At 43.1% G+C, this 26,180-nt stretch overlaps 1 protein-coding gene across 1 annotated transcript in view; it reads left to right on the top strand.

Annotated features, from left to right (window-relative positions):
* Positions 1–26,180, top strand: part of Tprg1 (tumor protein p63 regulated 1) — a 434,873-nt gene that overhangs the window by 8,791 nt on the left and 399,902 nt on the right. The gene's annotated exons all lie outside the window — the stretch shown is intronic.

Below are 26,180 nucleotides of genomic sequence, written 5' to 3'. Positions count from 1 at the left end.
TTTCATCATTTAGTAATATGGAAATCAGTAGAAGAAAGGAAGAGCTGTAGGAGAGAGGCAAGCACTGCTCTGAATTCCTATTTGGCGAGATGCGGAGCTGCGCAAGGAGGTATGTTTAGTCACTGTAAGAGCTCAGCCTCGGGCACAGCTGGGTTTGAATTCCAGTCCTCACTTACAAAACTGCGTACTCAGGCCACTCAAGACAGCTTCCTCAACCCCTATTCCATTCTGCCATTTTTGCCCCCAGCACCCATTCCAGCTATTGGTTCTTGATAATTAACTGGTGAATGAATGAGTTCCTGGTTTTCCCCTGTGGGCATTTTTCACAGAGCAAAGTGGATGAGCACTTTAAAGAAACTGTGAAGTACTGATTATGTAGAAAGTAACTGAGGGCTTCATAGAGAGAATACTTGTTAGTTCATGTCAAAACAAAACCACACAAAACCCAAAACGTGGAAAACATCTTTCCCTGCCTTGTTCGTTGATAAAGGGGTTCACTTCTCATAAGCACAGATAACATGATGCACCAAAGTATTAGTGTGGACCCTGGAGCTGACCACTCTTGATCTCGATGGCTGCCTCTGTGCTCCACAAATGACAGAAAGTGGACATGACTGGACTTTATCAGCGAGTTTAGGGGAAACCTCCTATACCATGTACCCCCTAGATGCTATTCATGCCTGAGGCTCCTGTGAGTATTCTTCTCAGGTTTACTGACTCTCCCTTAGTGGGTTTGGTGAGAAGGATATGGCTTGCCTCCAACTCTCTAGCTCCTGGCCAGGAACAGATGCCCACAGGCTGCTGCACTCCTCCGGGATATCAGCTGCAGCCCTCTGGGCTCCTGAGGGAACCTTGATAGGCAGTTGCTCCCAGGGACCAGATCACATCTTCTCACATTCAAACAGCGGAGGTGGGGGGGGGGGGAAGAGGGGTGTCATTTCTGTTGCTTCCACAGCTCAGGCTTGGCCCACCAGGTTGTGAGAGATGCAAACTCAGCGCAATTTTTTTCCAAAGCAGGACTTTGAGTTTTGTCCTCCCCTATGACTTCAAGAGATGTGTGGACATCTCTGTAGATTTAGGAGACCTGGAAAGTTCTTTCTCTGTAACAATGCAAATAATAACAAAAAGGCTGTGATATCCCGGGGCTCGCATAATATTCCTAACGTTCTCTCCTTCTGAGATCAAAGTCCCTGGGCTTCTTGACCCAGTATTTTGACACTAGCCGATTTCACATTGGCAGAGAAAATAATTCAATGAACCCAGTGAAGCCATCTTCTTCTTTGGCTAGCAACGGAAACTCAGCAATGGCAAACTAAAACACTAGCCTCACGAACGCTGTTTCTTATAGAGCTTTGCCTTATTTATGGTGCACATGCAGCGGAATCTAGTGGAAAATTTGGGATCACTGGTCCTGAAATTGAACACTGGCCCTGTCAAGTCCAGTCATGTGACCCTGGGTAAATCACTTGACCCCTCTAAGCTTCAACTTTCCTCATGTGGAAAATAAGGTTAATAATACTTGCCCTTGCAAGTGGTTGTGGGATTATGTTAGAAAATAAATTGTAGGACTGGAGAGAAGGCTCCACCGTTAAAGGTGTTTGCTTGCAAAACCTGATGGCATGGGTTTGATTCCCCAGTACCAGAGTAAATCCAGATGTACAAAGTGGCACACATGTATCTAGAATTTTTCTACAGTGGCAAGAAGCCCTGGCATGCCCATTCTCCCTCTGTCTCTCTCCTCTATGTTTTCAAATAAATAAAAATACTTTAGAAAGAAAATAAATTGTAAATGACAGACTATTACAAACCAAGAGATACTATTGATGATATTTTAAAAGCATTAGAACAGATTAGCCCAATAACTGTAGCATATGTCAAGGAGCATATCATATAAATGAGAAGGCCTTAAATTTATATTTTCTTTTGAACTTTCCAACACCATCTGTGGTGGTTTGACTCAGGTGTCCCTCATAAACTTAGGTGTTCTAAATGCTAGTTTCTCAGCTGATAGAGATTTGGGAAGTAACACCTCCTAGAGGTGGTGTATTGTTGCGGACAGGCTTGTGGTTATTATAGCCAGTTACCCCTTGTCAGAGTTTGGCACACTCTCCTGTTGCTATTGCCCACCTTATGTTGACCAGGGGGTGATGTCCACCCTCTGCTCATGCCATCATTTTCCCCTGCCATCATGGAGCTTCCCTTTGAGTCTCTAAACCAAAATAAACCCCTTTTCCCCGAAACCTGCTCTTGGTTGGGTGATTTATGCCAGCAATGTGAACCTGACTGTAACACTATTTAATGGATAAAAAATGAAATATTGTACAGTAAAGAGGACAGTGCTTTCTTATCTATCATTATTTCCTGCTCCCTGACCTCAATAGACATTGAATATGGTAAACATAAAATATGGGGCTCCTGCTAGAAACTAGACAGAATTCCAACAATCTGTCTGTATCCTGCTGAAAGAATCTGGAAGTTAGCACATAAACAAACTTATCAATAGTTTCACGAAGTGCACTGGGTTAACAGATCACAACTGAAACAGCAAGGTATTTTAATAGCTTTGCTGGTCACTGAGGACTTCTCTGAGCAGATGACATTTGCACTGGGCTCCAAGGATGGCAATGAGGGAGTTGTCTCTGAAATAACTAGAAGTAAAGCAAGGCCTAGTTTTCAGGGCTGAAGTCTTCCCCTGGTATACTTATTGTCCCATGTTGTTTTTTTTCTCCTGAATCCGGGCCACACATATCTGGATAGTTAATCAAACTTCTCCTGTTCTGACCCTGATTCTTTTCTCATGAGGATCTAAGAAGAGGCTTTTCCTTTCCTACCACTGGGTTAAGACAGAGCCTTCTCTAAACTCTCATGGCATATCTGTTCCAACAATCATCCCCAGGCCTTATTATTCTAAGTATCCATGCTGTGAGTCACAAGTCATCTACTCAATGGAGTTCAACAATGATTGGGTTTTGTTCATTCAGTAGGTATCTAGAGGAGACACAGAATATTTAGTAAGAGCTAGTGCTCACCCATTATAAAGTTTCACAATGTCTATTTATTAAATAATGGGTGGGAGAGGGACATGGATGATGTCAAGTGCACACCATATATTTTCCTTCATTCATCTTGAATCTGTGGGCCATTGACTGCTTAGACAGCATGACGAAAGGTGCTGCTGGGATCACAGGAACAACTCAACCAGAACCTACACTCTCGAGAAATGTTGAGTTTGGTGAGGACCGAACCTTCAATATGCAAGATGATTGCAATCACAATGATACTATAGGCCGAGAAACATAAAAGAAGGGATGGTATTTCCTTGAAGGTGAGCCATGGCAGGCTTTTCAAAAGAGGGGACATTTGCCTGAGTCTTGTAGGGAAAGAAGAAAGAACAATATAAATGGAAGGAGAGATAGTAAGCCATGGAGGCAAGATGGTAGAAAGAGCTTGTTTGTATACACTCCCACCAAAGGAGGTACCTTCTCCGCCCCACCCCCCACTTCTAGAGCAGTCTGTGTTCTTACTGGCTTTTCTGTGCCCTGTGCGCAGGCTGTCTTTGATTGCAAGGACCTGGAGGACTGCTCTTGCTTTTTTGAACACAGTGTCCACAATAGATCCCTCAATCTACATGAGGAAACACCATGCAGGGGGTCAGGAGGAGGGAGTGCATCCTCTGGGTACTCTTCTTTAAGTCCTAAGAATTGGAGCATCTGCTACATATTCTCTGCTACTGACTTAAGAAATGTAGAATGGGCTGGAGAGATGGCTTAGTGGTTAAGGAGTTTGCCTATAAAGCCAAAGGACCCACGTTTGATTCCTCAGTACCCACAATAAAGCCAGATTCACAAGGTGGCACAAGCATCTGGAGTTTGTAGTGGCTAGAGGCCCTGGTGTGCCCATATTCTCCTTCTCTCTCAAATGCATAAATAAATAAGTACAATTTTAAAAAAGGAGATGTATGTGAACTGTGACCCTTATAACAGAAAAACAGGCAGTGATGACATTAAAGCACTAATCTCTCTGTTAATATACATCTGAGGATCAGTCCTCCAGCACCCTACGATGCCGGCCACCTGGTACTTTTCCCTGGAAGCTTGACGGTCAGCTTGGAGACAGCGGATATACTCAACTGAACTCCTTCACTCTCTTCTCCAAACTCACCTTTTCCCACATACACTTTGGCTAAGTTTTCATCTAATGATGCTAAAGGACCAAGTAAAATTATTCTACTTCTATATGTGGTTTATTACCACTCTTTCTCTCCTTATTATACATCAAGTTACTTGCTAATCCTGACAATTTTATATTCACTATGTTTAAATCTTCCATTTCTAACCTTTTGGCAGAAGTGTGCGTCATCATTTGGCTACTGCACCCACTTTCAACTTGTCCTAGCTTCCTCACTTATGCAGCATTCACATTGTTGTTGAAATTATTTTTCTGAGAGCTTGAATGAGAATGTTCCTCAACGACTTTGGATGTCTCTGTGCTCAGGGAGCACAAATGGCTGGTTTCAGGAAACACTCATGATCCTCCACATGATGGCCTAAACACTCACCCACACATAGCTAATATTCTATTCACACTCTATTATCTGCTATTTTATAAAGATAAGTGAATAAATAAGGGCAACATAGTGTATGTTAGTTTACAAGTGAAACTTTAACAAGTTCCCATCCCTCACTTGTGCCAAAACTACAACGATACTGTTGCTGAGGTGACAAGTTTCTAGTGGGGGTCATAAGACTGTACCCCTAAGTGAGGGGCTTCAGGAGGAGCACTTATTTCCAAAGGGCTCAGTGTGTCCTCTTATACAGCAATGTCTTTCAAGGTAGACAACATCCTTGTGGAACCCCAGGCTTTTACTCTGGCCTTCACTGTGTTGCCAAAGCACCTAATTGTTTCTTTACGTAGGAAATAGACTAATGTCACCCTGTATTGCTCACATCCCTGAACCTTTGAATATGTTACGTTACCTAACAAAAGATCTGTAGGCATAATTAGGCTAAGGATCTTGAGATGAGGAAATTATCTTGCCTTACCAGGTGGGCTCAATGCAATCACAAATGTCCTTATAGGAGGGAGGCAGAAGGTCAGAGAGAAGGGAAGACACCGTGTTACTGTCTGTGAAAGTGGAGGAAGGTGAAAGAAGTTCTGTGAGCCAAAAATAGTAAGGAAAGAGATGCTGATGCCTATCAGTTAAGGATACAGCTCTTCCCCCTCCCCCCCGCTACAAACTTGTTGCCTCGGCAACAGTGTGATTGTAGTTTTGGTACAAGTGGAGGGTAGGCATTTGTAAAAGTTTCAATAGTAAACTGAATTTATGTACATTTATTTATTTATTTGCCTCTTACTTTACTGTCCTTCTTTAATATTATAAGCTCCTCAAGAGTGAGAGCTAACCAGTCATATTGACTATCTCACCACTGAGTGATGCCTAACATGGGGTTCTGAATGTGTGTACAATTCATATGCCTTTAAATTTAAAGAAGTTTCTTCAAGTGATTCATATAGTAACTTCAATTTAATCTCTTGTCATATATAGTATCTCTTGTCATATATAGTATGTGAATGAAACAATGTTCATTCTTATTGAACTTACCAATGAAATACATGAGTGCCCTGGTAAGGAAAGATACATGGAGACCAAGTTCTTAGCAGATTATCTCAAGAGCTGTGCTCAGTGATTCTCTAGTCTCCAGTCAGTTACTTCCTAATGCACCCACTTATTCCCTTATTCATTAATTCAATGAATCCTGAATGTCTACTTGTGTCTGCATATGCAGTAGTCACTGAGCACACAGAATTAAGAAGGCAAAGTGCACATATCTGAAGGAGAAAAGGTAGCTATGATGGGGAGGTGGGCATGTCATTATGAGATGTGCTAAGATGTGTGCATACACAGCCACTGAATCATTCTTTTCAATTTTCATTTCCATAGCTTCTGTCAGTAGGCGGGGCCATGGCAACTATGGATGTCATTTCCCTTATACAGAAAGCCCAGACAAAAGGCTTTCCCTTTGTAATGCATTGTACTTCATATACATAGTTGTACCTTTGAGTTTTGGACTGCCCATTTTTCAGCAGTGTAGATTTTCAGTATTGTTGGTAGGACAGATAAGCAATAGTTCATCCTTTCTAAAGGGAAATAAGCATTACTCTCCATCTGGACTTAGCAGGTCCCAGTTACTAAACTTTCCCCTTCACCCTCAAGCTCAAGTCATATTGCTCACTTAGTCTGTGATGTGGACAATCTACATCTAGTCTCTGGGCTTTAGTCTGTTTCTCCTGAAAACTGAATGTGATTCTTTGTCTTGTCCTACATACCTTCTGAACGTTTTGTGAAAACAATGCGATAATGAGCAGTAAGAGATGTTGCAGCCTAAAAGCTATTTCATGTGTTAGCTGTACTTAAAGTAATCATAGTTATTTTAATATAATATTTATACTAATAATTATTGTTGTTATTCCTATTGATTGTATCACTATTATTATCATGGGAGAGTTGTTACTTGCTTCCAAGAATCAATCAGCTGTCATTGTTAAGTGTTTCAATTACCACGCAATCAAAAAATAGGCAACATCAGAATGTGCCCAAAGCCCTCATTTATAAAAAACTCACAGGGATTGAAGCTGTTATCATTCACTGAGGCCCCTGGCAGCAAACTTCACCTATGATGGCAGTGTTTATTGGGATACAGAGGTTTGAGCTCATTCTCAGCCTGCTTTAGGCATGACCCCTCTCTCTCATCTAGATGAAGAATTTGACAATGGCTTCAGGTGATTAGGGCCTGCCAGGATTTGCTACATGGTCCCATGGTATCCCATCTACAGGCCACTTTTACTTTATTGCCAATGACATAGGGTTTGCTTTGACCTTCTGATATAGCTGGTTCAGATGCATTTACCTTCTCAGAATCTGGGGGAACAAAGGAAGATAGAACAGGGCTTCAGGAGCTGTCCTGACTTTCAGGAGGATATCTTCCCTCTTTTCTAGTTGGGTCCTCAAGGTGCTTTTGCTCCTGTTTAATTACAAGTCCCAGGTTAGACTCCTTAATGAGTTCCATCTCCCTTGTTGATGAAGTATAATCAAGGAAGTTTTGATGTTATTTGTAAATGCTTCAGCTTAGCAACAGGGGTTCTCTGTTATTCATGATTAGAAATTAGTACAAGCAATGAACTGATCCTGAATTTCTACTTCCAGTATGAGCAATTCTTATAAAACCCAACAGTCAGTGGTCTTAGGATAGACACCCAAACATACAGATAGCTGGGTCTTGGCCCTGCTACTTGCTGATTATGCAGCAATTTATTTCTCTTTTCCCAAACCCTCTGGAAAATGGGCATATAAGACCTTTGCAATGAATAGCAGATTTAAATATAGTCCATTAATAGTTAGAAAATGTCCTATAAAGATAGGTAATAATGGGGCTGGAGAGATAGCTCAACAGTTACTGCCCTTGTCTGAAAGGCCTAATGACCTGGGTTCAATTCAGAGTACCCATGTAAAGCCAAATCCACAAAGTGGCACATGCATCTGACATTGGTGTGCAGTAGCTCGAGGCCCTGGCGTGACCATTCCCTCCCCCCCTTCCCTGCTTGCAAATAATAATAATAATGACAATAATAAAATTTAGAAAGCAGCCATATTAAAAGACTATTGGGAGATCTTAGTGCTTGAAATAAATAGGCAAAATAAATGCGTGTCACTTATTTGTTATTGGTTGAATCTCTCAATGGCTCTCTCAAAGGGGGAAGGGTGGCAATAGGAGCTGCTGTGGAGAGCAGATGAAGCGGACGACACATCTGGAGTTATGAGAGCTTTGCCACCTACCTGACATATTGTGGGTACCCAAGGGCTCCCCTTGGGTACCCACTGCTACTAAGGCAAATTAAAGTAAACCCACCAGTAAAATGTCACTGATAGACAATAGAATAAGTTAAATTAAAAACACCTAAGAAGTTAATAGTTGCAGTAAAAAAAAAAAAAAAAAGCCACTCTAAGGTCCACTACTCCTTGAGTAACAGTTAGGGGATCGTGTCATTATATCTGCCTAGGATACTGGAGCAAAGAGATTGGGGTGGCCACCAGTACTGACCTTAACCCTGACCAAAACTGGGCTTTAATTTCCTCCCCATCGCCCAAAGGGTGTGAACTAAATGTCTTCTGAGGCATTCCTCCCCCCGCCCCCCGCCCCATAAAAGCCCATGAATGTTAACTTCTTTGAGTCTAACTTCTAAGAAGTCCTAGGCACGAGGAGGAATCAGGCCGGCCTCCCTCGTGTGTGCTGAGACGGCGGGCGCCTGCTTGCAGCAGATGGAGTGTGTCTGTCATGGCGGCAGCGTAGCCAGTCTGGTCACTTCAGATGTCTCTCCAATTAACACTCATGGTGGCGGCCAACTGCTCAGGCAGCAGAACGTGCTGGTGGAAGCGATGGCGGGAATGCCTGGGCCCACTGCCACACCTATTATCCAAGCCTTCCCCGCCTGTGCAGGGGAGGAGTGGGAGGAGCCAGCCAGACTTCACAGAGTGTAGCAGGCGGGAGGAGAGTGGGTAAAAATGGGAGGTGAGATGCCTGCCGCAAGATTTCTTTAGCTGCGGAGTCCTAGAAAGTTAGAAATGGAAAGCGCTCATTCAATAACAGCCCTTACTATGCGCTTGGATTCCACTTCCTCTTTTCTTCTTCGCTGCTCTGGGCTTGACACGGCCTGGGCACTGCCTGACTGGTCTGTCCGCCTTCTGTGTTATTTTATCTTTTTTACTCTCAAAAACATGTCCTGAAAGACAGCCAGAGTGAGATTTCTAAAAATATAAATGTGATTATGTTCAGCCCCTGGAGTATTTCCCCATTGCTTTCAGGGAAAAATAAATCTCAAATCACTTCTCCTTCCCTTCCCATCTCACAATGTCTAGTCATTGGGGAATTAAAAAAAAAAAAAAAATTCCTCCAACTTTCTTCTTTCCATATTTCTTCTTTTGATTCCCTTTACTACTCTGTCAAAACAAAAAAAGTTCTCAGCCTTCAAAACTCAACTTAGGTGTTTTCTCCTGGGACCTCTGCCTCCACAAGCCCTACCCACTGGGCAGCTGCTGTAGAGGCACTTCCCATCATGCACATGTGCTCGCTTTTCTACACTGAGATTTCTGGTGATGTGGAGCACTCAAGTTTGTGCATAGTCTACCACAGGCAAACTGACTTTGACATCAGATGTCCTCGTGATTCCCACAGTCATTTACTTCCTAGGGTCCCCTTAAGCTGTGACCTTGGTCCAGGAAAACTAGGTCACCGGAGAGGGAGCGGACCCTGGATGCGGGCTGATTGGAAGGAGGAACCCCTTCACTTCACAAGGAACAGGCATAGAAAGAGGAGGCGACTCATCTGAGGACACACGGAGAGAGTCTGGGGAACTCCACTCCTCCTTTCCTGGAGCGCTCTTCCTGCACTCTGGGGTGGTTTCAGCAAGTAGTGTGCAGCAGCTAGATAACTAATGCTATCAATGGGTCTCTCTGGACAGGAAATGGCAAAAAAAAAAAAAAAAAACCCACAGTCTCCTCCCACGAGCACATACTAAATCTCTGCCCATGCTGTTCTTGGGGAGGAAGCATTGGCTATGATTAGTTTTTTCCCTGAAAAATCAAAACAATGCTAGAGTGGGCCTCTCTCCCCTGGTAACCTGGGAACTGGGCATGCTTCCCTGAGCCTGGGTGTGAGTGTGAGGGTTTCTGGAAGCAAGAAGGGTGTCTGGAGGTCAAACTACTGGGAATGTAGACCTCGGAGCCTGATTTACAGCTTGAAGTATTTATTCTCTAGCTCAGTCCACAAAACTCTTCAAGCTTTTTCTCCAGAAACCAGCTCTCCTCAGAGCTTGAAAATGAGATCCAAGCAGTGGCCTTTTATAGGCTTGCATATGGATTCTTCCTGGAGAGGGTGGCAGAAAAGAAGAGAGACAGTTCTTGAAAGTGTGGGAAGGAGAACATCAGGGTGAGTCAGCAAACAGTGGGACTGGAACAGGCTGGAGATCATCCAGCCAATATGCATGTCTTTGCTTCATTTTGTCCTTTGCTTTTCTATTCTTTTATCCCCACTTCCTTTCCCTTTTATTTCTTCTCTTATTGTGATTTACATATAAAAACTTTTAGAGAAACCCAACATGTTAAATTTAAAAATAGAACTGCTCTAGGTGCCTGTAGAATAAGGTTCTGCCCTGCCCTTCTGAGCTTTGTCTCCATTGTCTCCTGTAGGGCTCGTGGGGCCTCTGCTTGAATCTCTGAATGTGGCAGATTGAATAACTCTGCTCAGTTCAAACACAGGGTGTCTGGTAGGTAGGGAGGGGACAGGTCTTACCAAAAGTCAAATAAGAGGTGCTCGGGTGATGACTCAAAGAATAAAGGCATTTGCTTGGAAATTTGCCAACCTGAGTTTGATTACCTAGTACTCATGTAAAGCCATAAGCAAAGAGGTACATATTTCTGTGGTCCCAACACAACTAAGGAAAAGAGTGGCAAAGCCAGGAGACTCTTGAAGTTTGCAGGAAAGCTAGATTGGCAGGCAGGCCGAAACCACAAACTCAGGTGTCTAGCAGCAAATGACCCCACTCCTGGTACCAACATTAGCTGCAGTCAGTTTCACGTTGCTGGCAGAAATCACCCAAACAAGAGTAGCTTTTGGTGAATAAGGTTTATTTTGGCTAACAGACTCAAGGGGAAGCTTCATCAAGGCAGGGAAAAATGATGGCATGAGCAGAGGGGAGACATCACCTCCTGGTCAATATAAGGTAGAAAAAAGCAAGACAAGAGTATGCCAAACACTGGCAAGAGGAAGCTATTTATGACACTCATAAGCCCACCCCAACAATGCAATGTCTCCAGGAGGCATTAATTCCCAAATCTCCATCAACTGGGAACCTAGTATTCAGAGCATCTAAGTTTATGGGGCACACCTGTATCAAACCACCACATAAGCCAAATTCAGCTAGTTTATCAGCCTAGGTGTCTCCCATAGTCACAGTGCCTGACTCCCCAAACTAGACACTATGTCATAGTCAGGGGAATGAAGGGATCGCTAGCTACAAGTGTCCCTGAAGCCCAGAATGGTAACAAAAGGGCTTAAGAAGTGGAGCTGCCTGGGCAGCAAGAGCAGAGCTGCAGGTTAGGCAGGGGAGGGCAACTACCTCTACCAGAGCAGACAGGGATATTAGGAGTTCTAACTGGGGATGCAGATTCAGACACCCTATGAAGTTCTTGCATTGAGGGGTCACTGAAGCTAGCATCCTCTATTTTTGAAGGACTGAGGCATATAGAACAAACTCTGAAACAAAGACTACTTAGGGCTCCTAATTCATCTTTCCTCCTGAGGTCCATCCTTACCATAGGCAAAAGATAACCCATACTGGAACCTATCATGAGGCCCTCATGTGTCTCCATGAACCAGGATCCCTTCAATGAGGTCGTGGCTACCTGGAGACCCACTCAGAATACCTGAGCAAAGCTGAGATGGGAGAAGGGTGGGCTACCTGGTTGTGAAGGTTTATCCATGCATGCACCCTGTAGTAGAAAAGGTAGAAGCAAATCAGAAAAGGCAAAGTCTGTCAGATTCCTCCTCCAGGCTGCAAACCTTGTGTCACTGGATTATAGACACCCTTTGGAGAAACCCTGAAACCTAACTGAGGAGTAAATGCTTTATTGAGAGAAAGGCATTGATCGGTCTGCCCTCTCTAGTCCAGCCAGAAACTCTTATACCCATAGGCTGGTTTCCTGACCCACATCCAGAGACCATAAACTCAGCACTCTTGAGCCTTGAGCCACTCATTCCATCTCTACCATCCTCAGGCCTCATCTTCAAAGTGCTGTGACAGCACCTCCCTTCCAAGGCTGCTGGGATTCAGCTAAATGCCATGAAATTTTCCCTGGAGCAGTCAGCACTCAATGCTTCCTTTTTGAGTCTGCCTCAAGGTCAGGCCTGGGGAGAAAGCATGGATTTTACAGTCATCACAGCCCTCCTCTGGGTCTGGGTACAGGCTGGAAAGAGGCACATGGCCTCTCTGGGTTTGATTTTGCAGATTACATCTATATGATATATTCTATTCTAGAACAATGTGCTGGATTTTAACAACTGGAACAGGAGGCAGGAGGCCAAGATTCCTTCCCCATGTCTGCCCCAAAGCTGATGAGTTAGCTACTTTTTGATTCAAAGTTCCAGATGAAGGGAAAAACTAATTTCTCCAACTCTTTCCAATGTCTAGTGACTGTCAACAATTCTTACCCTAGATTGATTGTAATTATCTCCTTTACACTCAGTAGTGTATAGATAAAGGTAAAATTTCTTATTTAATTCATACCATAGTAAAGATGTACTTTACCTATGCTTAGCTCTACTTGATGCGCTAGAAAGTGTATGTTGTCAATTAATGGTCTGGAGGAATAGATGAGAGTTCAGCTCACTTCAAGCAACCCTTCCTGCAACTATAAGTATTTACCTAAAATCATTTACAAATGATAAGGCAGACTCAAGGTGATAGCAAAAGGGAGAAATTCACAGAGTTAGGACATAGGTTAGATTTTAAAAGTACAAGGCTGAATTAAAAAAAAAAAATGAAAAGTCTCTGAAATGCCATGAGAGTTCTAGAAGCTTCTGTACACTAATTCTTCCTAGAGTAATTACTTTTCTGTATTATGGCACATAAAGAGCCCTTGACCAAGTGTGGCCGAAGCTTCTCTCAAATATTTACCTCAAGATGGTTCCTGAGACTGTTAGCAATGCCTGGACAAAAAGAATCCAGGATAGTAGTTGCATTTAATGGTTTAGTGGTTGTCTTTCCACTTACCTTAACTCGGATTTCTTATTTGTAAATGGCAATGAGTCCATCTTTGTGTTAATATGAAGATGAAATCATAAATTAATCTACCAACCATACAGTGCCACAAAGTTAATTATTATTAGAGAGTCTATGTAAAGAATGCCTGAATGAGATTCAATAATACGTTTTCATTGTGCTTTATTAATTTTCCTTTCTAAAAATAAATGACTCCTGCCTGCCACTAATTTATCATTATAATAATTCTTATTCATACTCCGGATAGAAAAAGAAATCTCAGTCATGCTTTCTGATGGAATGAGTCCTTTAGTTAAATAAATCTTGAAGTGCTCAAGGCTGAGTTTTTCCTGTAGCTCTCAGAGATTGATGGTTTGTACTATGTTAGAATCACTGTGAAAGAAGTTCATTGGCTGGCATGGTCTTTGGGGGTGGGCTTACAAGTCAAAATAATCTCAAAATAATTTTACTTTGCTGTTCAAGAACTCAATCCATCCAAACTGAAATGTATTTAAAGACCCTCTTGTCAGGAACTATGCTAATGAAGGACTATTCATAGTGACCTTCACTGTGTTAGTTGTTCCCCAATGGAACAGACACACATATAAATGTAATGCAAGGTGATCAGGCATCAGTTCTAAGTTAGAAATATTTTGTGCCATGAGCAACTTAAGGAAGAAAAGATTAATTGTGAAACAGGGGTATATGGGATACACATGTAGGGAAAGTGCAGTCGAAGGAAAGTCCTGAAAATTTACTAGATTATCATGAGAGAGAGCCCCAACCCCCAGCAGTGGAGAGAATACCAAGTACTAAGGGAAGATCAAAAGGTCTGATGTTTGATGGAACTGAGCAGTAGAGAAATGGGAAGAGCCACACAAGGATAGAGAGCTCTTGAGGCCCTGCAGAGGCTGGCTTGGTTCTATAAAGAAGAATCTCTGGAGGGGTCAAGATAGATCAGATAGTTTCTGTGGGAGAAGTGAATCAAGGAGAAGCAAGGGTGCATGCTGGACTTCTACTTCCTGTTCCACAGTGGAGTGATGTGGGAAGGAAAGGCTGATTACTGGTGTCCAGAATGTTTCCACCTAAACCTAACCCACAAACCACTGCTGACCTTCTTTTGTAAACACCCAAGTGCATGTTCATTTCCCTGTTACCTATTCAGTGAAATAAGATCCATCACAATTCTAACTTTAGCTTACATATAGGATGCCTGCCCTCAAATCATAAGGAAATGCATGATGGCTGGGAACTTTCCAGAGGCAGTTGAGGAGGGGAAAAACCAACATTCAACTGACTGGCTTATAGGAAAGCTGAATCATATCAAATGACAGGAAAATACTTTTGTCATATAAATAAAAAGAACTAGAGTATATGTTTTCTAGGAAGTTATTCCATATTAATAAGGGGATAAAAGCCAAACCTCAGCATATAAAGCTGAAAGGCCCTTGTGAGTTCCTATCCACAGCCATGGCTGCATTGCAGCCTTGTGGGTAACTGTGATGCTTCAGTGGCAGGCTGCCTGAGTGAGGTCCTGGGTCTGCCTGTGAGCATCCCTGGGCTCTAGCTCACCCCTCCTTCATGTGGGGATGAAAATACTGGTCTATGTCACTGAGAAGTTGTGCAGATTATGTGAATCAAAGCAAGTAAAGCTCCTAGAACGGTGCCTAGCTAAACAGCATAGTAGGAACACTATACCACCATTAGATATCATTGTGATTGTTATTTCATTTCCCTGCTTCTGGAGGAAGGGAAGGAACCAAATACACTCGGAGGACTTACTCTATATGACACTTTTGTTGTTGTTGCCTCATTTAGCTCTCAATAACTTGCATAAGTTATAATTAGCCATTAGATTGAGAAGGAAATTGTGAAAAGTTAGGTGACCTTGTTGGTGTACCCAGCCAGGACTGAAACTCAGGAAGATTTGGTCCCAAATTTCCAAGTAGCATAATGAATGCTCCTCTATAGAGTACATTCTAGGAAAGGCTGGTTGATCCAGTTTTCTATATCAGTTTGGCATGCTTTGCTATGCATTATTAATGGCGAGATAAATCTATGCTCTCTTCCTGCTTTGTTTGCTCTAATATAAACAGCACAAGCAGCATTTACAGACCAGAGGTTCTGAGTTTCCTTGTGCTGTGTAGGTAGGATTCCTTGTTAGTCCATTGAAGATGAACACAGATGACAACAGAAAGCAAGCCTGGAAGCAACCGCCCCTCAGCAGACACTTTATGACTGAAGAGATGGAACAAGGAAGATGGCTGAGGTTGAAGAAAACTCATTTGACAAATTCTAACTAGCAAATAGTTACAACCTCTTATACTGTAGAGAACTTACTTGTTGCAAAGCACTTTCCCATACATACATATTATCTATTCCTCCTAATAGTTTGAGATTACTAAGCCAAGAGTCACCTACTGGTTTTAATTCTTGACATTAAGACCCAGGGAGGCTAAAATGCATTATAAGTGTCAGAGCAGGTTGCTGCCCCTCTTGGTGGAAAGAATATCAGCATTAGAAAGAAGGTCAGGGCCAGGACTGCTGGCATGTGCCCGCTGTGCCAGCACCTGGGAGGCTGAAGCAGGGGCTCTCCAGACCAAGGTCAGTCTCAGAACAACAGCAAACATGTAAGACAAACAGCTTTGAAACTGACAGAAACCAATGTGGGGTCTACGAGAGTGCTATGGAATTTTTGCCTTAAAATAATCTTCCTATACAATTGCTCAAACATTCCTGGAATCCCAGAACTTGGGAGGTGGGGGCAAAAGGAGCAAGAGTTCAAAGCCAGCCTTGAATTGAAGACTTGGAGAGTTTGAGACCACCATGGACTACATGATACGCTGTGTCAAAAAGGTAAATAAATAAATATCTCTAGCAAAATACTTTGGGGTATTAAGGAACAAAGAATGGTTGCAATTGCTAGCTATCAGAGGAAGATCCACTTCTCTGCTTTACCTCCCAAGGTTACTAAGTAGTCCAAGAGGACCAGTGTGTGGGTCAGGGATAAAAATCACTTTGCATTTGACCTTAGACTCTGTCCCACCCCCTCACCCTCCCTCCTCCTGCCCATGGTGCTTTGATGCAAGTAGGAAGTATTTCTAGGAACTTCTGGCTCTGTGTGTGCATGTCGGTAGTAATTTAAAAGCCTCATTCCTGGCATCTCTGGGAGGGCCAGCTCTGAGGCAGCAGGGCTCCTGAGGAAGCAGCTGGCTGAGTCCTCATCCTGCCTTTGTTTTCCTCTTTCAAGGAATAACTCTGAGAGCTGAGTACTTCTATATCACTCCCACATCATCTGTTCCCACTCCTGACCGGGTGACTGCTGAGATCTGTGTGTTGATTGCTGTGACCAGCTAATCTGGCAGTGTCCTTTGAGTAATCGTTCATATCTATATGGCACTTAGGTTGGGCCTCTTGTGAATTAAGTTCAGAAACTCTGAGGTCTATCATCTTTCTGTCAGCCGATGCTGAGGTTTCTATTTGTTCTCTAGCTCAGGGTAGGATATTCTCTAATTCCCAAGTTCATCATTGACTAAATAGACTCAATAGGGTAAACAGACTCAATAAAGAACTTAACTTTGGCTCTTTCTAGAATTCTAGAATGGAGTGAGGCATAGTTAAGAGGGCCAGCTCAAGTTTCATGGACTAGTTGGAAGGGCACAGCAGAAGGGTAGTCAGGAAGGTCTTCAAACTAGGAAGGAATGTTTTATATTTGTGACAGAAACCTAATGAGGAACAAAGCACACCTCTGCTACCCAGGCTGAGCAGGTTCCAAAAGGCTGGAGGAATCCTGCTGGTACAATTTTCTTAGGATGCTCTTGGGACACTTGAGTTGTTTTACCATCTCCAGCTGTGCTGGGCAATTATCACTTAAATCCACACCATATAATTCTATTCCTTTCTCCTCAACAGTTCCCACTGGTGGCTTTTTGATGTCTCAAGTACCAGATGTCTTTATCATACTCCCTTTCTTCCCTCACAATGTCGTCTTCCTTTTACTGTGTTTGCAGATGGGAAGAACAGCTCTTTCTTCATAGTTTTCCCTTCTTCACCCACCCATTCCAGGCAAAAAATGTGAGGTTTATTGCTGAATTCTCCTTATCTTTGCATACAATCTGTTCATTCTAGAACCATGCCATTTTCATTTCCACCATAGCTTTTCTGTCTGACCGAAGACCACTTCAGTGGCATCCTGGTCATCTCTTGCCAGCCCCCTCATTTTCTCCCGCTCTCCCCACAAAGCCTTAATAGAGTTTCCTGAGGCTCTTCCACAAGGCTCAGCTCTGTTCATTTCATTCTCTCCTTCAAAGTCCACGTATGCTCCTTACTGGTCTTCCTTGGCATTTGTGGTGCATACTATGTGATCCGGACATCCACCCCTGTTACTGCCATCTACAGTTTTCCTCTTCGTGCTGTCTGGTTTTGTTGTTGCACTGTCTTGGAATTCTTCTATCTTATAACTCTCTGTGAAAAAGTTCAGTTTTTTTTTTTCTTTTCAAATTGTTCAAGGTTCTTCTCAAATCATACTTCCTTAGTAAAGAGGTATTCATTGATTTCAATAATGAATGTAAAAATATTTACTCCAATACATTTCATAGCTAAATTCTAGTCATCTTCATAAAATTAACCTTCCCTAACTCCATAGAAGTAAACCAATATCCTCCTCTCCTCCCTTGCCTCATTCTCCCTTAGGACATCTTTTTGCTTTTCTTTAAAACACATGACACAACTCATTATCAATGTTTATTTTTTTATTTGCTTAAAGTACATTACTGAAGTTGAATATGAGAGCATGACTATCTTCGTGGTTAGCTTGCCAGTCCCTCCTGTGCATAGAATTTAGGAGAAAGAAGGAATGGAGAGAATATGCAGAAAGGCCCTGTGGTGGAAACAAAAGACCTTGGCCAAACCCTGAGATTACAATTAACTACTATGCCTGCCTGCAAAGCCTAAACACCCGGGTTTGATTGCTAGAACCCACGTAAAGTCCTGGGTTAAATTCGCTGTACCGAGGTAAAGCCAGATGCACAAAGTGGTGCATGTATCTGGAGCTTATTTGCACCGGCTGGAGAGCCTGGCATGCCCAGTCTCTCTGTGTGTCTGTCTGTCTGTCTCCCCACTTGCAAATAAATAAATAAAATATTTTAAAAAAATTAGTTGCTCTGTCACTTGTGATCACAGATCCTTATACCCCAGTAATGATATATATCGACACCTCCTCTGTGGTAAACTGTTAAGTTTTATCTTGTCCTTTAGGGCAAGGATTCTGTTTGGATAAGAACTATATATTATTCATTTCATTCACTGTGCCAACAACTAACTTTGTTCACTTAGTACGTAGGCACCAGAGGCTATGGCAGGCATTAGGTTTGCAATAATTAGTGAGGTACCCCATAACCTTTACAGAGGCTTAACTTCCATCTCCAAGGCTCGGCATTGCAATGGCGACACAGTACAGAGACAGGACACATGCGGAATGTGTGGAATTGGACATCCAGGAACATGTGCTTATGTGGTAGCAAGATTAGCTGTACTTCTTTACTATTGTTTCTTAAGCTCACTGTGAGGCTTAAGGTACCACTCACCTAGCATTCTACAGAGACTGCAGGAGCCTGCATTCAGTTCTCTGTTCTACTCTTCTGGATGCTTAGACAAAAACTGTCCCTCCAGGATCAGTTTTGAGTTATTTGACCATGTTCTAGTCTGAGCTAATTTTGTATGTGAAATTGCCTAAGAATGAATATGAAATCTTTGACTGAAACCCAAATATATAAATACCCATCACATTTCCTTCCTCCCCAATTTTGCAATCATCCAAAAAAGCTGTTCATGTTGTCCAGCATAATTAGTTATTTATACACCCTCATGTGGTCCATTGTTTGGAATTAAATTGTCTGGTATACAGGATTTCTCTCGCAAGGCTTATTTTGCCATTTTACTGCTTCTTGGAAACTGTTTGTAAATATGTCCTTGTGGAACCCTTAGGGATATGTATGAACATTAACTAGGACTGCAGGGAAAATATAGCCATCTATGTTAACAAGTATGCCCTGTGAAGTCTTATCCCACCATTGCCCCATAACACAAATGATATCAATAATTAACCCTTTCCTTAAAAACCAAAGACAATCAGAATGAACACAAATATAGTCACGGGAAGGTAGAAATAGAAATGATCTTGAATAACTAGTCATTAGATCATTGAGACTCAAGTTTGCCCAAGAAGGGTCTTCTGGAAGGAGAAATAAAAAGGACTCTGTCTGTCCATAACCTCATGTCAGTGAGACTCAGAACCCGGTCCACACTCTCTTTGGCTCATATCATGCTCTTTCTTCAAAACAGCCTAACATAGGAACATGAGACTTCTACAGACATTTATGAGCTTGTTCCTATTTGTTCCCAAGCTACCTGTTGCAAGACGGTTATGCCAGAGCCCTTGTACCTATGCTTTATATCAACTCAGTTGCCTGCCAGATAGATGGTTTGGCCACTGCTTACTACTAATGAGTTTCTGTCATCATGCACCAATTCTGCCTTCTCTTCTGTCACAATGTCATCAGAGATCCAAACAAGATAATCCCCAAATTATATGTAAATGAAACTTATTTCTGAGTGAGGATCTGAAGGGCTCTGTTTCATGGAGTGTACCTAGCTCCTGTGGCCTGGAATGTAGCTTCTTTTGATGAATGCCCCTTGTGCATCTGGGAAGCCTGAGTGCTGTGTCATTGGATGGTGTTCTGCAACTGCCATTAGGTCACACAGTTGAAGCTGTTTTCTTCTGCATCCTTGCTGTGTTTCTAGCCACAGGTTTTATATGGTAAAGTTTGTTATATTAGCTCTGAGTATTCCCAGGTCTTTTCATGTTTTTGTTGAAGCTGTCTTTGCCTTGCTGGGAAAAATCTCCTGGAGGATGGGTAGGCTTTATTGCAGCTCACAGTCTCAAAGGGAAGCTTCATCAGGTAGGGGAAAGTACAGCATGAGCAGGATGCTGCCTCATCACAAGTCAACAGGGACGTAGTAGAGAGAGTGAGCTAAGCTAGGCAACAAACACCCAGTAGGGCTGCATTAATAAAAGTCAAGACCTGCCCCCATGACACACCTCTTCCGACAAGGCTCCACCTCCCAAATTTCTACCAGCTGGGCATCAAGTATCAAAGCACAAGTACCTATAGGGTGCATTTCATATTCAAACCACCACACTTTTCTTCCCATGTAAGAGTTTAAGATCCTGGTTTCCTATCTTAAAATGGGGCCTTCTGGTTCAACAGGTCAGCATTTGGATTGGTTAGTTGAATCATGTGATTGGAGGAGTCTAGAAATTCTCCTCCCCATACACATGTGGGCTGTAAGTATGCAAGCCTACTGACAAGGTTTTATTGAAATAAAAACTGCTCTTATAATTGGGAAATGATACACTGCCTAGGCAATACTGTAGCCCTTACAACTCATTATCTTATGATCGTGAGAATTTCTACAGTAACACATATTAATAAAATTTATTAGATCTTAAATATTTACTACTATGTGTTTTTATTTAAAATTATTAAATAGTAACCATACAGGAAGGATATAACAGATGTCACGGACTCATCACTAGAATTAACAGATGCTAACATTTCTCCCTATTTGCCTCAGATCTCGTTTTCCTTAAAAGAAATTAAACATAATATACAGAGAGAGAGAGAGAGAGCTAATGATCTTCCATTTCTTCTTCCTCTCTTTTCCCCCTCCCACCATCTACATAGGAACCGAATCTCCTGCATGTGATGGCGTCATTTCCGTGAACGTTTTGCATTTTCACTCCACATCAATGCATCCACAGCAATTTTCCATGGCATTTATTGGCCTTTAAAATCAGAGGAGCACAAAAGAGTCATCATCTGTCATGTTCAGAAACCCGAGATCCATTGTAATCTCTATTCTTTCCAAGTGGAATTTGCTTTAATCCGAGCTTTTATGTTCTTTTTCCTGGTGATCTACCTACTCAGCTTTATTTCCTCCTAGCAAAAGTCTAGTGTTTCTTTGCCAGAAATAGTAGGTTGGACCTTGTTCTCATGATTTGACATTTCAGAAGCTGCCTGTTTTAGGTCTCACCAGCCCCAAATCATGTACTCTGGGCTCTGGTTATGATGATGCAGTATGTTCCTGGACTGGATCTGTAAGTGGATAGAGTTGCTCCTGTCAGATATGACCAGTTCAGTTCAGCTTCCCCGCCTGAGTAGACAGGTGTGGCCTTATGCTGTCTTACTTCTCAGCTTGGATCTTTCCATGGTTAGAACCCAACTCCTTGGGAGAGTGCATCAAGGAAAGCTGGGATTGGAAGGACTGCAGCTAATGCAGCTAACAACGGGGGCTATGGGCAAGAGCTAACACCCTTGGAGAATGCAATCCAAGTGATTTGGTTTAAGATGCAGCACAAGACATTTGAAATTTGTTTTCCAAAATAATATGGAGTGTTGTACTAGATGCATTTTCTTTTCTGTTCTCTTCTCTTTCTCATCTTCTCTTTTGGAGCCCAGGCTGGCCTTGAACTTACTATGTTGTGGAAGAGGACCTTTAACTCCTGGTTCTCTTGCCTTCATTTCCTGAAGGCAGGAGTTACTGATATGTACCACCGTGCCTAGTTTCATTTATTTTTCTGAAAATAGCTCTGTATTGACTAGATGAGACAGCAGAGGCACGTGAAAGCAGTGTGCTGTAATGGAAACCATACAGGTTAGAATGGGACACACCTGGGCTCAGACTCTGGCCCTACTATTTGCAGCATATACTGTCTATGCCTAGCTGCTCATCTTTCCTGAGTTTGGCTTAAGTAGGTGCTCAGGGATGCTGACTACTGTTAGTACAGAGGACCTGAGTTCTGGCACTGGTTTAAAGGGAACTGGCCTTGAACCCTTGCTGATTCTTTCAGAGCAACCTCCTTTTCAGTCATTAATGTGTCCTGATACATGCGAAGAACACCAATTCTGAAAGTCAAAGTCTTAGGTTCTGTCCTTTATCACTCATGAGTGACTGTTCATTTCTCTCGCTGCCTTTATAAAGTGAAGTTGAACCCGGTAAACTGCTGGTTCTGCTTATTCCTTCTCTGGCATCCTGTGCCTCTGTTTGAGAAACATAGCACCAAACACCTTCCCAGTGTCATGAAGAAAGGCAGTGAACACCACTGGTGTTTTAAGGACAGTCAGGATAGGACAACGGGCAAAGCTTCTATCAGCTGCTTGTCCTAAATCCTTAGCAACTGAAACCAGTAGGATTTCTTTTCTGCTTCCCAAGTGGAGCTGGGAAGGGATCCAGTAAAGAGAGGGCTTTAGAAGACAATGAAAACAGTTGCTTAAATTCATAGCTTTTTAAGGAAAGTTTCTTTTCTTCTTCTCTTCTTCTTTCATTTTATACCAAAGAAGGATGGAAACAGAAAATGGCTAATTAAAATGGAGTATTACAGCAGCGATTTTACTTCTGCTCTAGGTTTTATAGTTTATTTTTCTTCCTCAGTCCTTCTGTTTCTATTTTACCTTATATTATTTTAGCTTAATTTTTAGGAGATAGGGGTAAAGATTGAGATTTGAAGGATCATGAAAGAAGATTTTCATTTCTTTTTAATGAATTTGTCACCCTAGGACCATCTGTTGGCTGGACTACTGTAGTAGTCCCTTAGGCCTTGGGATTAAGGGAGTATTCATTTGCTCACAGACCCTGTTTCAAACTTCTGCTCTGTGCCAGTGACTGTGGTTTGTGCAGGATCCTCTAAGGAAGGGAAGAATACCATTCCTCCTCCTTCTCATGGGATCCACAGGAAAGTGAAAAGTACGAAACCTGAGAGTAAATGTCCATCATGAAAACCCAGAGGTGCTTACTGACCGACGAGACCTCTGAAGTCCCTGTTACTTCAGCTCTGTTGTGTCAGACAAGTGCTCCTCCTCCATGCCACTTCTAATCCATGACAGTCATTAGGCTTCAACACATTTGCCTCCTGTGCTCAGTGGGAATCACATGGCCTTCTGGGCTACTCGGCCTCCTGACCCAACTCCCTGATCTGTGGTTGTGCTCCACTTCTGCCCCTTCCCTGCTCAGGTGCTCTTCTGCGAATGCTGGCCAGCTTGCAGTGCAGTGAACATACCCTTTCCTTTCCTAGGTGGCTGCTTGCTGCTCTCTACCAGAAACTTCTCTCCATGGGTCTAGCTCTGATTAATTCCTCCAGGGTGTGTTCCTGCTTTTTCTTCTTTTTCCTGTGACTGCAGTTATTCCTGACCCCTCCTCCCACCTGCAGGTATCTGCTTGTCCTTCTCTGATGTTTATGATACGTGACATTTTGATATTTAAAGTGCATATCGGTCCCTGTCTGCTATCACCTACTCACGTACTCACCCTGGGCCCTTACCCACTAGGTCCGGCCCTGAAGGTATCTATCTCAAGTTTGACCAGACATAATAATATCAGACTAATGACCAAGTTAATAACTATTTTATAGAACTCCAATGGAGTGTTCATATATAGGATTCAGATTTATTCGTGGCACCATCTTGTATGAGTTGAATTGTTATAGCCCTACTTTTCCAATGTGGAAAGCACACCATGCTGCGTTACTATACAGTGCACCCACCCGTCATACAGTGCTGGAGAGCAGAGCACTGAGTCACCACTAGGTGCTATGTCAGGAAGCTTCTGCATCTGACATTGTTCGATATCCCAGCTACTAAGGACAGTAGTTAGCCGACTGAGCAATTATTCCCTGCCAGACATGTCTTTCAACTCTTTACATTTATGAATGCATGTAATCCATAGCACTATCTTATTTGTACTGTCACCTTCATTTTATTTATTTATTTATTTGGTCTTTCAAGGTAGGGTCTCACTCTAGCCAAGGCTGACCTGGAATTTACTATGGAGTCTCAGGGTGGCCTTGAACTCATGGTAATCCTCCTACCTCTGCCTCCCAAATGCTAGGATTAAAGGCATGCACCACCACACCTGGCTTTTCATTTTATATATGAATAAAATTGTACATAAGTCAAAAAGTAGAATTCAAGGCTGGGGATTTGGCTCAGTTAGTAAAGTGCTTGCCACACATGAATGAACACCTGAGTGTGGATCCCCAGTACCCACACAAAATGACAGACATGGTGGTACAGGTCTATAATCTCAGTACTGGGGAGATGGAGACAGGAGGATCTTTGGGACTAACTGGGTCAAATAGTCTACGCAAATCAGTGAGCTTCAGATTCAGTCAGAGACCCTGAGTCCAAAAAAAAAAAAAAAAGATGGAGAGTGAAGGAACCAGATGCCCATGTCAACCTCTGGTTTTCACATGCATGCATACACATGTGCACACACATATGTATACCTATCCACATAGAAACATAAATACACACACATGTATACTACCCACATAGAAACGTATGCACACACACAAACATACACCTACCCACATAAAAACATGGATATACACAAATACACATGTATACCCACCCACAGAGAAACATGCATACACATACATATACCTACCCACTTAGAAACATGGATACATACACACATATACCTACTCACATAGAAACATATGCATACATATATACCTATCCATACAGGAACTTGGGAACACATACATACACACACACTGCAGATATAACTCAGATTCTGTCTTAGGTAATCTGGTTGTAGAGACAGCCATTCAGCTATGGGCTCCATCCTGGCTCAGCGCTACCAGACTGCTCAGTCCTGCCTCTATGAGGCACACCTATTTTACAGATAAGAAAACTGAGACCTCCAAAGGTTAAATAACCTGATAATATTATGCAGCTGATTCGTGCAGAGCCATTACTGGTAGGTGAAATGCCATGTTCTAACCACTCGTCCACATTATCAGAGAACTGTGCTAATAACCCACTTTCCACAGCTGTGTGAGTTTTATGATTGTATTTCTGTCGGCTATACCCACTGGACTGGACTGGTCTTAATATATGCTGGAGATACTGGGAACTTAAAAAGACTAAGATACTTGCTTCGAAGAGGCAATTCAAGAACTAAATAACCTCCACGCTAGGTTTCTTTCAACCTGCTCTTCAATGCTACATCTTTATCGGCTGGCACTGGCAGAGATCTAGAAGTGGCAGAGTAGCCAACAGGGAATCTGGTGCATTGAGTCCAAAGCGGCCGGCAAAGTGAGGAGGCACAAGGCACAAAGTGAAGTTGGTCCAGGTCGTGAGAGAGACGAGCTGTGTTGCCCGAAGCCAGCACGGTGTCTGTGCTTAGAGACTTCTGCCTGGAGAAGGTAGCGGCTCTCCATGTCGCTTGCACGCTGAACTAAAGTGGGAGGGCACGTGGGAGTGGTGGCCTCAGACCTCCAGGGAGTGGCCAGAGGCCGGCATGGAGACACTCCTGGTTATATCAGCTATCCCTCTGTATGACTAAGGGGGCTCCTGCTTTGCAGGCCTAAGTAAGAGTGCTGAACTCAGCGGAGGGTCAGGCACTGGCTTTGGCTATCTGTTAAACACTCGCCAACAGACGATTGTGAGCAAGTCAGTTCCTCCTTCCCAGTCCTCGTCTGCACTCATTGAGTGGCCCTTAGACCTTGGGTTGTCTTGTGCAGATTGTGTGAGGGCATCCTGGTCATTTCAGATCTTGGGTAACTGAGTGTGAATCCAATAGGCCAACAGGGAAGAAATCTGTTTCCCCCACCCCTTCTCTACACTCTCTGTAGTTCCTCATATCAGGACGATGCTGACAGAACCCATATCCGACTGACTCACACAGAACTGACAAGCAAATGGGCATAGTTTACAACATGACCATTTCCAGGCCATGGACTGTCCAAGCTGTCCTTAAGAGTCAGGTGGATTCTGCAGGTCCTGGTATGGGAGTGGGTGGTGGAAGGCAGGCTGGAAGGTAGGACCGGGTAGGTGCTATACTAGGGGAAAAGGAGATCACATGTGCCAAAGATCCATGTCTGTTGGTGTGAGACTTGCTTCTAATTCCCACCTGGTAAAGAATGGGCTTCAAGAAGACCCTTGGCTTCCTTGCAATCTCACACCGACTCACAGGTGCTCCCAGGCGTGTCCCGGGACCTTTCCCAGCCTCAGTTTCTCCATAGGCAAAACAAGACACTACTTGCCTAAGTCTTGCAAGAGCCTGTGGCTCCTCTCATCCCTGAAGCGATTTCTAAGGAGGATGAGAGGCCTCCTTGTCTCTCCAATCGCGGGCTCTAAGCCTGTTAGGCCAATTGTAGAATCATTCTCTGGGTGGCAGTCGAGAGCGCGAAAGGATCCCTGTCTGTGGGTGAGCGTGGGGTGGGGGTTGGCGGTGGAGACAGAGGGCTTTGGAACGAATCACTTTGTATCTAGCAGGGCCGCACCTGCTCCTCAGCCTCCAAAGGC

This window comes from Jaculus jaculus, chromosome 5 (genome assembly GCF_020740685.1).
Source record: "Jaculus jaculus isolate mJacJac1 chromosome 5, mJacJac1.mat.Y.cur, whole genome shotgun sequence".
Taxonomy (NCBI): Eukaryota; Metazoa; Chordata; class Mammalia; order Rodentia; family Dipodidae; genus Jaculus; species Jaculus jaculus.
This window is presented reverse-complemented; position numbering and strand designations above follow the sequence as displayed.